The 15,594-nt window shown below is 34.6% G+C and overlaps 1 protein-coding gene across 2 annotated transcripts in view; it reads left to right on the top strand.

Moving 5' to 3' along the window:
* Window positions 1-15,594, top strand: part of TET2 (tet methylcytosine dioxygenase 2) — a 125,253-nt gene that overhangs the window by 25,027 nt on the left and 84,632 nt on the right. For both annotated transcript variants that reach the window (XR_005382730.1, XM_038581992.1), the window contains exon 2: window positions 12,936-13,080. The gene's annotated coding sequence lies outside the window, so the exon portion shown is untranslated. The remainder of the gene's footprint in view (window positions 1-12,935; window positions 13,081-15,594) is intronic.

The following is a 15,594-nucleotide window of genomic DNA, read 5'->3' as shown; positions in this document are numbered from 1 at the left end:
AAGAAAAGGAAATAAAAGGTACATAGATTAGAACAGAAGAAATAAAACTGTTACTTTTCCCAGATGACATAATCATCTATGTAGAAAACCTGAAATAATCAACAAAAAATTTATAACTAATAAATAGTTACAGCAAGATCACAAAGTGTAACATTAGTATACAAAAGTCAGTCACTTTTTCTATATGTCAATAATTAGTAAGTGCAACTTGAAGTTGAAAACACATTACCAAAAAAAAAAAAAAAAGAAAAAAGAAAACACATTACCATTTACATTAGTATCCCCCCCCCCCCAAATGCAATGCTTAGGTACAAATTTAACAAAATAAGTACAAGATCTATATGAAGAAAATTACAACATTGTGATGAGAGATACAAAGGAGAAAAAAGTAAATGGAGAGACAGTCCATGTTTCCAGATAGGAGGATTCAATAGTAGCAAGATGTCAGTTCTTCCCAACTTTATAGATCCAACACAATTTTGATCAAAATCAGGATTTGTAAATATCAACAAATGGAGTCTAAAGCTTACATGGAAAGGAAGAAAACCCAATATTCAAACCTAATATCGAAGGAGAAGAATTAAGTTGGAGGAATGACACAACTCAGCTTTATGTCTTACTATAAAGCTACAACAATCAGTGCAGTGTAGTACTGTTGACAGGATAGAAAAATAGATCAATTGAACAGAATAGAGAGCCCAGAAATAGATCCACATAAATACCATCAACTGATGTTTTACAAAGGCTAAAGGACATATAGTGGAACAATGACAATATTTAAACAAATCGTGCTAGACAACTGGACGTCCACATGCAACAACATGGATCTAAACACAAACCTTACACTTTTCACAGAAATTAAACTCAAAATTAATCATAGACATAAATGTAAAATGCAATACTATAAAACTCCTGGAGATAACTTAGGAGAAATCCTAGACAAGCCTAGGTATGGCAATTACTTTCTTGATACAACACCAAAGACGTGATTCATAAAAGAAATAAGTTTTATGCTGAACTTCTTTAAAATGAAAAAATTCTGCTCTGCTAAGGTCAATGTCAAGAGAATGAAAATACAAGCCACAGACTGGGAGAAATTATTTATAAAAGACTCCTCTCTGATAAAGGACTGTTATCCAAAATATACAAAGAACACTTCAAATTCTCAAAACAATTTTTTTAAAAATGAGCAACCTAATTTTTAAAATGGGCAAAAGACCTGAACAGACACCTCATCAAAAGAGATACAGAGATGCAAGTAAGCATATGATAGATATTCAACATCATATGTCATTAGGAAATCACAAATTAAAAACAATAGTGATACTCTACTACATACCTGACACACCGAATACTGGTAATGGTGTACAGCAACAGAAACCATTCCTTGAATGCAAAATGGTACAGCCACTTTGGAAGAAAGTTTGACAATTTCTCACAAAATTATACTTACCCTACCATACAATCAAGCAGTTGCACTCCTTGATATTTGCCCAAAGGAATTGAAAAGTTATGCTCACACACAAACCTGCACATGGTGTTGATAGCAGCATTCTTCGTAATTGACAAAACTGTCCTTCAGTAGGTGAATGGATAAATAAACTTTGGTAGTCAAGACAATGGAATATTATTCAGCACTTTAAAAAAAAGCTACCAAGCCATAAAAAGACAGGAGAGAAACTCATGTTTACTATTAAATAAGCCATTCTGTTTGATTCCAGTTGTATGACATTCTGGAAGAGGAAAAATATGAAGATTAGTGTTTTTTGTTTTTTTTTTTTCACAGACTGGGGGTAAGAAAGGATGAATAGGCAGAGAATAGAGGATTTTTAGGATAGTGAAACTATTCTGTAATACACTACAGTAGTGGATACATGCCATTATACATCTGTGAACACTCAAAGGATGTACAACACCAAGAGTGAGCCCTAATGTAAACTGTGGACTTTGGGTGATAGTAATGTGTCAATGTAGATTCATCAGTTATAACAAATGTGCCACTCTCATGGAGGATGTTGATAGTGGGGAAGATTGTCTATGTGCACAGGCAGAGGTCTATGACAACGAGTACTTTCTGCTACATTTTAGAGGAAACATGAATCTGCTCTAAAACTAAAGCTTATTAATGAAAAACATTTAAAGCAACCTGAAAAAAACCCCTAAATTTATAAAAAGAAAATAAATTAGGCAATGCAAGTATGTCTTCTCTTTCTTATGGGTAATTGTAATGTTTCAATTCACGTCCTCTTTTGACACTCAGTTTTCCAACCTGAGGTTAAAGAAAAATAACCTAATCTCCTTAATTGACATATAACCTTACTTACGATGAACAGTGAGCACCAATCCTTCATAGAAAGGTGAGTGGAAGTGGAGGTATGGGATGTCCAGAGGCAGTTAATAGGCATAATTCAAATGGCTTCGTTCAGTGCCTGTGATACATCAAATGCTAACAGCCAAATTCATGTACCTATAGACTCCATGCCTTTTCTCAGGGTGTTAAAGATGGAAAAGACTTGTTCAGGGGTGCCTGGGTGGCTCAGTTAAGTAAGCATCTGACTCTTGGTTTCAGCTGAGGTCATAATCCGGGGGTCCTGGGATCGAACCCCACGTCAGGCTCCTTGCTCAGTGGGGAGTCTGCTTCTCCCTCTCCCTCTGCCTCCCCCACCACCCGCCTCACCATACTCCTGCTCTCTCTGTCTTCCTCTCAGATCGATAAATAAAATCTTTGAATTAAAAAAAAAAAAACTTGTTCAGTTATATGTGACAATCACTCCTCAAAAAATGAAGGGTATGTATCTTCTTCATTTAGGAAATGACTGCTTATAATAGAAACTTATTTTTAGTCAACTGTTACATGATTTATGTCACCTCTGACCTGCTTTCTGATAAAGCATGACTTCATTCATGGCTCTGGACATGACCTGTGTACACTGACCTGGCGTAAACCTGGAGTGTTAAGTCATTTCGTTGGCACTTGCTGGAGGGAAGATTGACATCCCACTATAAGACTGTCTGCAGTGTAAAGCAGCTGCATTCCTAGTGAGACCTGATTAAGTTTATCCCACTATTAGGTTCTTCAGCATTACTCCTCTTTCTCAAAAGGAAATAGGTTTTTAGCATGCAGCATATTTGGTTTTTAATGACCACTGAGCTGAAATAACGTGCATATATGAATGGTTGTTCATTTGTTTCCTTTCTCTATTTTTACTGGTTCATTCTTGGAGGTTAGAGTAGGTGTGCCTTTCTGATTAGCTGACAGTTGACCCTTCTTAGAAATGACAGTTTCACACCTCCAAATATAATGAGTTAGATGCTCCAATTTTCATTTTCCTTCTCATCTACTCAGAACCCATGTAGAATCAAGACATTCTATATTGATTCCTATGGAGCTGTGTCAACTTGGCAGAAAGGGCTTTTCCCAGGCATTCTTTTCTGAAGGCAAAGTCAGTGGCTCCTTTTTTCCCTAAACTCTACTTTGTTCAGTGATGATTTAAAAATGGTGATTTTATTCTTTCACTGTCCACATTACAAAACCTTAGTCATTAATACATAGAGGAAAATACAAATTCTGACCTACCTGCCCTTTTCTTATACATTCATAAAAATAAAATATATGCACACATGTCCTATAATTATTGAGCTATTTTCTTTTAAAATATATAGTTTCTTTGTTTTACCAGGGAGCTAACTTAGGTTTATTGTAGAGTTTGTTTTCTGCACTCAAAAAAACTTTCTGGAATATTAATATGCTCTATCATTTACCTTGCTCTGTACCATTATCACAAACAGCATTTAACATTCTAATTGATAATAGTCTCCTTATCAATCTTTATGATTCAAATCCTTATATTTATTACTCTGTGTTAAAGTTGCTTCCCCTAACTACCTCCTGTCATACTTTAATAATCATTCTTTGTTTGCCTCTATAAAAGTAAGTTCAGAAATAAAATTTCTGCTTCTATAAATTATTATATCCATATCTGTTTCTACCTAGAATATTTTAAAGCCCTTAACAAAGTTTCCATTATTGAGTCTTCTCTCTAAACTACAACCTATATACTCCTTGGTTAATTCTTCTGTTGTTTTTTGAAGTGTGTATATGTATCTCTGTCTCTGTGTTGTCGAGATTTGTAAGCTCTCAATTTGGTTACACTTAATATGTTTTATAGGAGTTATTTTTCCTGGAAATTTCTCGATGATTTTTACCTTATCATATGATGAAAAATGTGTGTCAGAGCACCATAATGTAGCATGGTGCTTTTCTACTTGCTTGCACTCTTCTGTTTTAGATGAACTGGTAGTAGACAACCAACTATTCTGTTTTGGCTTCTACAACACAGAAGTTGCTAGGTGATTTTTAATCCCTTTCAACAAGAGGACAATAAACAACAGCAAATTCCTGCTCTTTAGATTTATGTGTTCCACTCAGGAGATCTAGCAAATAAAAAATGATTTAAAACACTTTCTAAATGTGCAGTTCTATATAGACCACCACTCACATCTCTGTAACATTGCATCAGATGTTTTTTAATTATGCTACTGTTTCTTCCTTATTATGATTTTGCATGTTCCTAAGAGATCAACTACTAAGTAGCAATAGTTGAACACTATCTCCAGGAAATTTAATATATGAAAGTCCACCTTAATATGAATATGGTAATTTGGTGAAAAACTATTGTGTCAAATTTTGTTATTTGAATATCTATTTGGATTTCTCATCCATTTATATGACTCTCCGGTCTTAAGTGTGATTATAACTTTTTATTCTAATGGTCTTTATTTAGGGAGAAATATATTTAGATTCTGTCATCCTGGTCATTACCTGAAGGTTTAACCTAATATTTTCATTTTTTAATTATTTTAATAATCTCAAAATATTTTTATAATTTTAATGTTTCATTTTGAAAATTAAAAAAATACCTTTCATCTTTAAATTTTCATTCCTTCCCCTGAACTTCCCTCATGATGTTGCTTGCTAGCTACTCCCAAAATTAAGGATTAACATTTTCTTCAGTAACAAGTAATGGATTTGCAAAAATGTAAACAATTGCTTAATGCTTTTTTAAATCTATATTTAAGAATTATACAAACAGCCAGAGCTGATATGCAGCAGGTATACATGAGTGTGGTTATGCTGATGGTTACTGAAATATTTCCCAGGTAGCCAGGGAATTCTTCTATACTGTGGATCCTTCTGCATGACTCCCTGGACCTCCCTACAATCATGTAACTAAAATAGTAATATATCGCCTATATGTGGCTTCTAGGAGCCTCCTCCAGCCCCATGACCCATGTTTTAGCATACCAACTGTTAAATATTTTTATTACTGCTTATGTCCATGGCAAGAGAATCACATTTATTTTTTTAACTTAATGTTTACTAAACTGTTTTTAAGAATATCTTATGATATTTTATATCATCTTAATGATACTTCAGTTTGCAAAATGCATAATTTGTTTTCAACAGTCCTGGTAAGCGTAACTTAAGAGTTTTCCTTTATGTTCTGAAATCTTTTCAGTGTAATATTCCACTTTAAGGAACAAAATAAAAGAATCTCTGGGAAATTTGTGGAGTTTCCAATTCTTCTTTCTTTGCCTTTTTATTAAAAATAAGATTTGATGAAATTTCCTTGTTTAAATTTTTAGAATGCAAAATGTAGACAGTATTATAACTGAAACAATGTTGCTTTTTACAAATAGTAACAAGTCAAATGTTGGCAGTTTTACATATAGTATAAAGTTTCGTTTTATACAGTTTGCCAACTCATTAAGCATTAGAATTTTTCTCATTGATCCTTTGATGTTTGTATTGATGTTATTAATGTAATGGCTTTAAACCTTGACTCATATAGCCTGTATGACTTACAGCATTTTTACATGAAGATAGTCTTTGGGCTTTTGAATAATTTATATCATAATTAATGACTTAGAAATTTATTCTTTTACTTCCCATCTGTCCTAAAGAAATAGAAAGATGGGGTTAGTATACACCTAATAATTTTCCTAACGGGTAAGGAGAATAGACTCATATAAAAACATCTAGGTTAATTTTGTAGATTTGAAACAGTTTTTTTTAAAAGCACTTACAGTACCAAGTTATTGATCCTCAATCTATGGCTGTTATAAATGGATGTAATTAACAATTGACTTTAAATGAACCATGGTAGCAGCTTCATTACTCTGAAAAAATCATTACACCACTTTATAACATGAAATTGCCAAATCTAAAAGAATAGAATATACATTGTATATCTTAGGTGGAATATACATGTAAAAATTTCTTTGGAATCAGATCAGTAATGACCATTGTGGCTATTGCTTACAGTTACATATTACATTTAAGAACTTTTTATTATCAAGTTTTAATATCCTCTAAGTATTTTTATTTTATTTTTAAAATATTTTTTATTTATTTACTTGAGAGAGAGTGAAGGAGAGCATAGAGGGAGAGAGAAGCCAACTCCCCACTGAGAAGAGAACCTGATGTGGGGCTCAATCCCAGGACCCTGGGATCATGACCTGAGCCAAAGGCAGCCTCTTAACTGACTGCTACCTGACCCACTACCCAGGTGCCCCTCATATAAGTGTTTTTAAATTGAGATAATTCTACCAATATAATTTTGCTCATTTTTTATACCTTATTCATTTTTGCAATAACCCTTTTTTATATTTGTATTTGTTCCATCCTTATCAAATTAGACAGTATCTAAGTCATAGAATCATGAAGACTAAATTTGATTTGGAACAGAGATAATAAAATTTAATATTTTATAGACTTCTTGAGTCCTCAGTTTCTTTAAGTGGCTGGCTCAAGATCATGAAGTTATGGAAGATTACTGTCAGAATTAGAACCTAAGATGGATTTATACTTTGATGATATCTTCCACCTGCCTACTTCCTTAGTTTATTTACAAGTTTGTGAGAATTATGGGAGAGAAGTTTCTCTCTCTCTTTTTTTTTTTTTAAGATTTTATTTATTTATTCATGAGAGACACAGCAAGAGAGAGAGGCAGAGACACAGAGGGAGAAGCAGGCTCCACGCAGGGAGCCTGACGTGGGACTCGATCCCGGGTCTCTAGGATCATAACCTGAGCCGAGGGTGGTGCTAAACCACTGAGCCACCCGGGCTGCCCAAGAAGTTTCTTTTAAGATCCAGCTTACATCCTAGCTCCCAGTAAAATTACTGTCCTGCAGTGAACCATATAAATACAATTGCCAGTTCCCAAAATTTTTTGTGTAAAGAAAAAAGGAAATGACAAATGAACCATTAAAATAAATACTCTTTTCTTTACCTCTTTCCTCTCTTCCACTATCTGTAATTTCTAGACAGAATCCCAAAAATGCTTGGACACTAAGAATGGCAATTTTGTTGTAGAAAATTGTATTTCCTATTTTAGTGGATGATGAATAAACCATATTTCTGCTAGCTTTTTAGAATTAAGATATTGGGCACACCTCTATTAGTTTATAATATTCCATTCTCTGAGCAAAGAGGCCAAGTATGAGTAAGTGTCAGAATGTCATAGAAATGTTTTATTTCAGATGCAATATGGTTTTTTTTCTGATTTCTATTCAGTGTTTTCTTCTGTGGGTTCTCCATCTTGGTTTTTTAAAATATTGATTTCATCATAACTTCTTGTTTGTTTCTAGAAGGTATAAAAATTGATCTGATAATGTACATAGAATACCTAGTGAGGGGTGCCTGGTTGGCTCAGTTGGTTAAGCATCTGCCTTCAACTCTAGTCATGATCTTGGGGTCCTGGGATCAAGCCCCATAGCACGCTCCTCTCCTAGGAGCTCATGCTCATGCTCATGCTCCCTGTCATTATCTCTGTCTCTCAAATAAATAAAATCTTTAAAATAATGGCATCATAATTTGAAGTGGTAATACTGTGCCAAACGTTTTACAACTGCTGCATAATGCTTCAAATTTTGTTTGTTTGTTTGTTTTGACTGTTGTTTGGAAACAACCTTGTTTGGTGTATAATTGTTTTTAAGTTAGTAGAATTTGTTCCGTAAATGCTCACTGAATTTTTTTTTTTTTTTTTTTTTGGAGTCACTACTTTGTTAGAAAGTGCAAGGAGTAAATATGCATGAGGACTTCCTTTAATTTTCTTCTTAGAGTTTTAACTGTTGTAGTGATTTTTAAAAAGTATTAATAGAATAGCCATTGCTGCCAAGAAGCTGACATTCTGAAATAGCACTTCCCTTTGGGCACCATACAGTTGGGATCATTTACCTGTAGAAAAAGTATATGGGAGGGGACACAAAGGTGGGGGATGGAGAAGGAAAACCATTGTATGGGCATAGCCTGCTGAGGTCAGTAACCTGTTATTTAGTGAACTCCAGTCTGACACCATTTAGACCCTGAGGAGAATCACATGAACAGGGAAGCAGCCAAGGCAGCATCACAACAGAAGGAAGCATCTATTATTGTATGCTTTGAAGAGACATGCAGTGAGGATGGACAAGTAGCACTAAGGGGGAAGGAAGGACTAGATCCAGCAGGATAAACATAGCTTGTGATGAAAGTATTAATGACTTTTGATAAGTGATTGGAAGGAGAATGTATTTAAGGCCCCAAAGAAAGATTTCTATACATGTTGCAGAGCTTGTACTGACATATACATGTTTATAGGTAGAGTAACTGGTTTACAGAGAAAAATGTTATTTTGATTTTGAGAGAAAGTGTCTGCTTCTAGGGTTTGAAATATAGAATAATTTACCTTTCACCAAAATGAAATATTCTGTTCATTGAATCTCTTACAAGCTGGTGGATGTTGTGAAGCATGATAGGTAAGAGCACAGGCTCAGGAGGCCTGCCACGTACAAAATGTGTCCTAAGGGAAAAGACTGATCATATGATAATATTTTGAAGATTAAATGACTAAGCATGCATTCAATAAATTTTAGCAATTTTTATCATCATTGTTTTCTCATCTACGTTCTGGAAAATATTGTAGAAAGTAGATACTATCATTTTGAAACAGTAAATGTTGATGAAGATTCAAATACCAGAATAGACTTTAAGAACAAGAAAAAAATCTGTCTTTGAACCACATTATCTTCAGCAAGATTACAACTTTGACTTTGACTTTATTTCATTCAATTAAAAATGTAGATATGTGTGTGGGAGTGAAAACAATTTACAAATTAAATGTATTCATTGGCTTAAATGTATTCATTGGCTTTTCCTCTTAGTTTTCTTTTTTTTTTTTTTTTTTTCTCTATGGCTCTTATTTTAACTTCTGTCTCCAACAGTTACCTTTGTGTTTATTCTGTTTTGTCTTTGGGTGATTTTTTATTTTATTTTATTTTTTTTTTAATAATCCCAGTATATCAGGTCAGAGGGAAAACTCAGTGTGTAAGCTGACAGTGATTTGCATTTTCTTTGAGAATATTTACCATAGCATCCTAAATAGTATGAAACTTTTCTTTCAGAACAGGTAACCAAATATGTGAGTCATCACTGCATTGATTTCTGAATGTTACAATTTTATAGATTTTCCAAAACTGAACAAAGCAAGGATCATTGACCATTGAACTCTGTTGAAGCAATAGACTTGTGGTCTCTTATGGGTATACATTCTAATTGTTGGGATGGTTTCTTTTTTAAGGGGGCTGTTTGGGACATAGAAAACTGGAACTTCATGTTCTCCTTGATAGTCTGCCAGCTGGTTTCCAGCCAACCAGATAACTGCTTGTAGGGACATTCATTTGTGTAGGCCTCTTGATCTTATGCCAGCCGTTAGAGAGCAATACCAGTAAGCCTGCTCACACCATTCTGAACCAAGGGCACTGCTGTCCTGAATGCCTCAAAGTATAGATAAAAATCTGATACCACCTCACGGGACTTACAGCTGAAGTTCTGATAAAGCTCCAAGTGTAAGAATATATTATTTACTATTTAAGTTTTGCATTAGTATTTTAAACAGAAAACAGGAGGGCAAATGTATAGTTCTATTGCTCTCTATTCCTCAGTGTTTGGTCCGTAAGTAAACCCAGCCTTAAGGAATCTAAACATATTTAGAAATAGCCCTTTTCTAGCTTTACCAATGCTTCTTTGACCCTTTCTCTAAATATAAGATATTTTATTGTCTCCAACCCTGACCTCCTATCTGATAATTATCTGGAATCCATAGGTTCTCAAATACATCATGTCAAGAATTTATTTTGTCACTTCAAATTTCTCTTTTAGAATTACCTCTGATTAATATATTATTTTACTATGTAATCAAACTCAAATTTTAACTTCTATAATTGAGTCTTCTTCTCCCTACATGTACAATGCTATTAATATCCACTCCTTTCCCTGCTTGATCATTTTATTTCCCCTGCCACCCTCTTGTTCAGTCATCGCTTTATATCTGAATTACTGCAATAAGCCAGTATGTTGTATGTAATAATTTGTAACAGCTAAATCGTCTACTACTCCATACCCATGAGAGTGGCTTTAAAAAAAAAAGTCAGGCAATGACAAGTGTTGGTGAAGATAAAGAAAAGCGAGGACCCTCATACATTGCTGATGGAAATATAAAATGGCACAGCCACTTTGCAGAACAGTTTGGCAGTTCCTTGAAAGGTTAGATATAGAATTATCATATGTCTCAGCAATCCCATTCCCAAGAGAATTTAAAATGTCCACATAAAAACTTACAATGAATACCCTATGTTCAAAGCAGCATTATTCACAATAGCCTAAAGGTGGAAGCAATGCAAGCCCATCAATAGATGAATAGATAAACAAAATGTGGTATATACATGTAATGGAATACTATTCAGCTTTTAAAAGGAAAGAAATTCTGACATGTGCTACAACATGGACAAATCTTGAGGACATTATTCATTGGCTAAGTGAAATAAGCCAGTCATAAAAGGACAAATATTATATGATTCACTTATATGAGTACCTAGAATAGTCAGATTCATAGAGTCAAAAAGTAGAATTGCACTTTCCAGGGGCTTGAGATTGAGGCCCCCTTAATTGATTAAGGGGGATAGAGTTTGAGTTTGGAAAGGTAAAAAAATTCTAGATATGGGTGGTGGTGATGATTGAACAACAATAAGACTGCTTAATGCATAGAATTATGCACTTAAAATATGGTTAAAATGTTAAATTTATGTTGCATATATTTTACCACTATCTCAAAGACTTGTAAATGAATCTTCATAGAAGCATTATTTATAATAACTAAAAAGTAGAAATAACCCAGATACCTATCGTGAATAAAGTATGGTATATCTATACTATGGAATATTACTTGGCCATAAAAAAGAATGAAGTACTGATTCAAACTAAAACATAGATGAACCTTGAAAACACTATGCTAAGTAAAAGAAACCAGACACAAAAAAGTCCAATTTTGCATGATTTCATTTATTTGAAATATCTAGAATGAGCAAACACATAGAAACAGAAGGGTGATTAGCTGGAGGAGGGATGCATGAGGACTGACTCCTACTGGGTAATGGATTTATTTTGGGAGTGATTAAATTGTTCTAGAACTTGATAGTGGCAATAATGGCACAATTTTTTGGCTGATGCCCACAGAACGGTACCTTTAAAACAATTCATTTTATGGTATGTGAATTATATCTCAATTTAAAAAACCCGAAGTGTTAATGCATAACTTTTGTGATGCTGTGTTTCTAAAGAGATAGCATGTTGTCTGGTCTTGGCTTACTATTTCTAGCCACAGAACTTTGAGAAGATTAAAGGACCTCCCTTCTTACTCTGTAAAATAGGGATAATGATAACTACCTCACCAGATGTTTGTGTTAAATGAGGTAACATATGTAGTGCATCAAGTACAGTGTCTGGCATTTACTAAGAACCCAGTAAATTTACTAAGACCCCTTGAGACATAAGCCTTCAACAGCTCTTAGTATGATTCCAGATACTATTTCTGGATATCCCAAAAAATGACCCAACTTCTTTAGCCATTTATCACCAACTGTACCTTCTGGCTTGAATCTGCCTCTCCAGATTCTTCCAGTGCTCCTTTATAGAAATCCATTCATCAGAATTGTCTCTTTTGAGTGTCCCTCAATTTACTGCATATTCTTATAGCTGTATCTTTGACTGAAAAAGCTATCTTTCTCTGACTCTTACCCTACCCTTAGAACTCAAAAAGACTTTCTTCTTGCATTCAACTTTCTCCCTAATTTCACTTAATGGTCATCTCTATTTTTGGAGCACCCAGGGGTCTCACTACATCTTTGACTAATGAAGCCTTACTTTGGTTATATTTTTAAAGTATGTATCTTCTTAGGTGATCAGATTAAAATCTATAATTCACTCTCTTGAGCTAAAGTTCCTGAGCACAAGGGACTGCATGTTATAATGCTCTACCTTTACCATAGTATTTAGCACATTGCCTTGCTATAGTTTATTCTGAATAAACATTTGCCAAGTATAAGTTGAGTTAGTGCTGCATCTCAGTAAGTACAAGGCCTTTAAATTAATGATTCTCAATGCTGACCACATCTTAGAATTACCTGGAGAGTAAGGCTCATTTTAGCCCAGCAAATCAGAATCTCTGCACATGGGGCCTCAGCTTCTCACCCAAGTGATACTATTACAACCAAGGCTGAGAACCATTGGGTTCAGCAAATGAAGTAATATAAGCCAGTGGGTCCCAAGACTAATTGATAATCACAATCAAGATATGAGGATTGCTGGTTAGGCAGAGATGCTTTGGGCATTGCAAAGTTTTCTTTACAAATGTTAGTATTATATTATGGTGCATTTAGGAGTTTTCATTGCTTTGAGAAAGATCCTATAACTCTGGATTTTTTAACAACCAATGGTGTAGTTTGAAATATCCAGTAATGGGCATCTATAACCTTTTAAACTTGACATGATAGTTTTATACCAGATATACGTCTTATTCCTTTTAGCTAACTTAAAAGTATTCTAACTCTATCTTTTCCAGGCTGGCCAACATCATCATCAAACCCTCTCAAGATTGTCTACTTGCCCTTACTCCTGTTGAGTTACCACACTTGGAAGCAGGAGATGGGCTCAGCAGCAGCCAACAGGCCATGATCCAGGAGGAGCAGTAAGGGATAGAGCTGCTGGTAAGACATTGGGGACAGTTGGTGCTTGGTTTCTGAGAAGTATAAACTTATTTCTAATTTAATGGGCAATCTGTCTTCTAACCTTCAGCTCTAAATTACTCTGTAGTCTCTCGAATACCTTAATTATCTATGCCTAGGATACATGGGTTAGATTTTAAGATCTATGAATGTCTAAAGTTTTGTGCTGACCTGTGTTTGTGTGTGTATGTATGGATGGATGGATATGTATATACATTGTTTTCTAGAGAAAAAGAAGTTTTACATTAACTTCTCAATGTCTGAATTTTAATAAAAAGATAGCCATTCAAAGGTAACTATAAGCACGGAAAAATGTGATATCTATAACCACTTGTCACAGTATTTCTCTTCTCCATTTTTATCTCACTTGTAGGACTTTGTCTCAATTTGTTGAGGATCAAAAAAAAAAGGTGATTATTTGTGGTTATTTGTTGATCAGAAAAGTGAGCACCTCCTGAGCTTAAATCAGCCAGTTTTCATGATGCTTTGGTCCCATAGAACTATCAGAAAATGAAAGTATACAATTATATAGGAAAGCCTATGTAATTTTTCACATGATTTTTTTCAAAAATATAAATAGAGGTACTGGCAGAGAGGGAGATACCAAGTACTTTTTCCTCTACAGCTGGTGTTAATAAAAATCAATTGTTCTGAATGCCACTCACTAACCAGCTAATGAGTATCCCAACCTAAGGGTTATTTATCAAACCATAACCATTTATATAGATGAACAGAAGTCAGGAACATCTGATAACTGATATTTTTTCCAAAATATTTAAGATGTACACCAGAATGAATTCTGTATGTACTTTTACCTGTACTTTGTCAGTTAAAATTATGGGGACATCTTGGAAAGAAAATGGAGGTTAGATTAAAAAAAAGAAGAATGAGTCTTTTTTTTTTTTCTGTAACTCTTTTAGCAGGTAGTTCAGCTGCAATTTCACTGAATCTTGTTTATGCATGCAGCATAACAAATCTTCTAAAAGGCCCATGTAGCTGTAATCTCTGCTCTCACTCTAGAGGCCTGAGGATATAAGAATCCACTCTGCCACTTGATACTTCTTAGAGGCTGACCTGGTGCTGAGAAATCCTTCCCAGTGTGTCCTCAGTTAAACTCCCATGATTCCTAGATGTTGCCATTTTCAAGACACAAGGCAACTACATCTGCCTAGATTACCTCTCTGCCCTGGGAATTTTAAGTCCCTCTGTAAGGGAAAGAGAACTCAGCACTACTAACTCTCAGAATGAAAATTTTCCCCTTGCATGCTAATATTTTTAGAGTATTCATTGTCACTGAAAATAGACTTCCTCTTTCCCCTCTCTTGCTGGAAAATCTTAGGTAATTATGAATAAAGCATTCTTTGCTTTTCCCCTCCTCCTGTAATGGATGCTTTACCTCTCACTGTGAGGACTGTGGCTACTCATTCTGTACTTGACCTTTATATGAGAACAGAGATGCATTTTTAAGATGGAATTTTTACAATAACATTAGTCAGAATTTTTTTCTTCTTCGAGAAAAGTAAGTGGAGGTAAGAGGGAAGTGCAAAGTTTGGGGGGAAAATGTAAGAGAAATTACTAACAAGAAAAGAAGAAATTAAAGTATTAGCTATTTGTGTGTGTGTGTGAGAAAGAGAGAGAGAGAGAGAGAGAGAGAGATTAATTTCACAAGTAACTCCCAGAGGAGTTCTTCTTTCATATCCAAAAAAGAATATTATTTTGTATTTAGCTTTTTACATTTGGATAAGCTCAGCCTAGGAACTATTTTCAGTCATAAATAAACCTAGGACTTATTTTTTTTTAAGATTGTATTTATGTATTCATGGGAGACACAGATAGAGAGAAAGAGGCAGAGACACAGGCAGTGAGAGAAACAGGCTCCATGCAGGGAGCCCGATGTGGGACTCGATCCTGGGTCTCCAGGATTATACCCTGGGCCGAAGGCAGGAGCTAAACCACTGAGCCACCCAGGGATCCCAGGACTTATTTTTAATAATATTTACTAGCTTTGTGTTCTTGGGGAAATTATTTAATCTCTTCAAGCCTTGTTTTATTTGGCAAGGAGGAAAATAGGTCATAGATAAGTATAATGGGATTATATACATATATGGATATATGCACATATGGATAATATGTACAAGACCTAGCACAAGTAAATTCTAAATCTTATATTAGCATTTATTTATTATTATTTACTATTATTAGCATTGCTTTCAATTTATTTTATTTTATTTTAAATATTTTATTTATTTATTCATGAGAGACACACAGAGAGAGGCAGAGACATAGGCAGAGGGAGAAGCAGGCTCCTGTGGGGAGCCCTATTCAGGGCTAGATCCCTGGACTCCAGGATCATGCCTTGAGCCAAAGGCAAACACTCAACCACTGAGCCATCCAGGTGGCCTGTGCTTTCAGTTTTTAAATAATAAATTCAATCAAAAAGTATTTCTTGAGTGCCTATCAAGTATCAGGCACTCTAGGAACTGGGATGCATTACTG

Source organism: Canis lupus, chromosome 32 (genome assembly GCF_011100685.1).
Source record: "Canis lupus familiaris isolate Mischka breed German Shepherd chromosome 32, alternate assembly UU_Cfam_GSD_1.0, whole genome shotgun sequence".
Classification (NCBI taxonomy): domain Eukaryota; kingdom Metazoa; phylum Chordata; class Mammalia; order Carnivora; family Canidae; genus Canis; species Canis lupus.
Note: the sequence above shows the minus strand (reverse complement) of the source record. Positions and strands in the feature narration are given on the sequence as shown.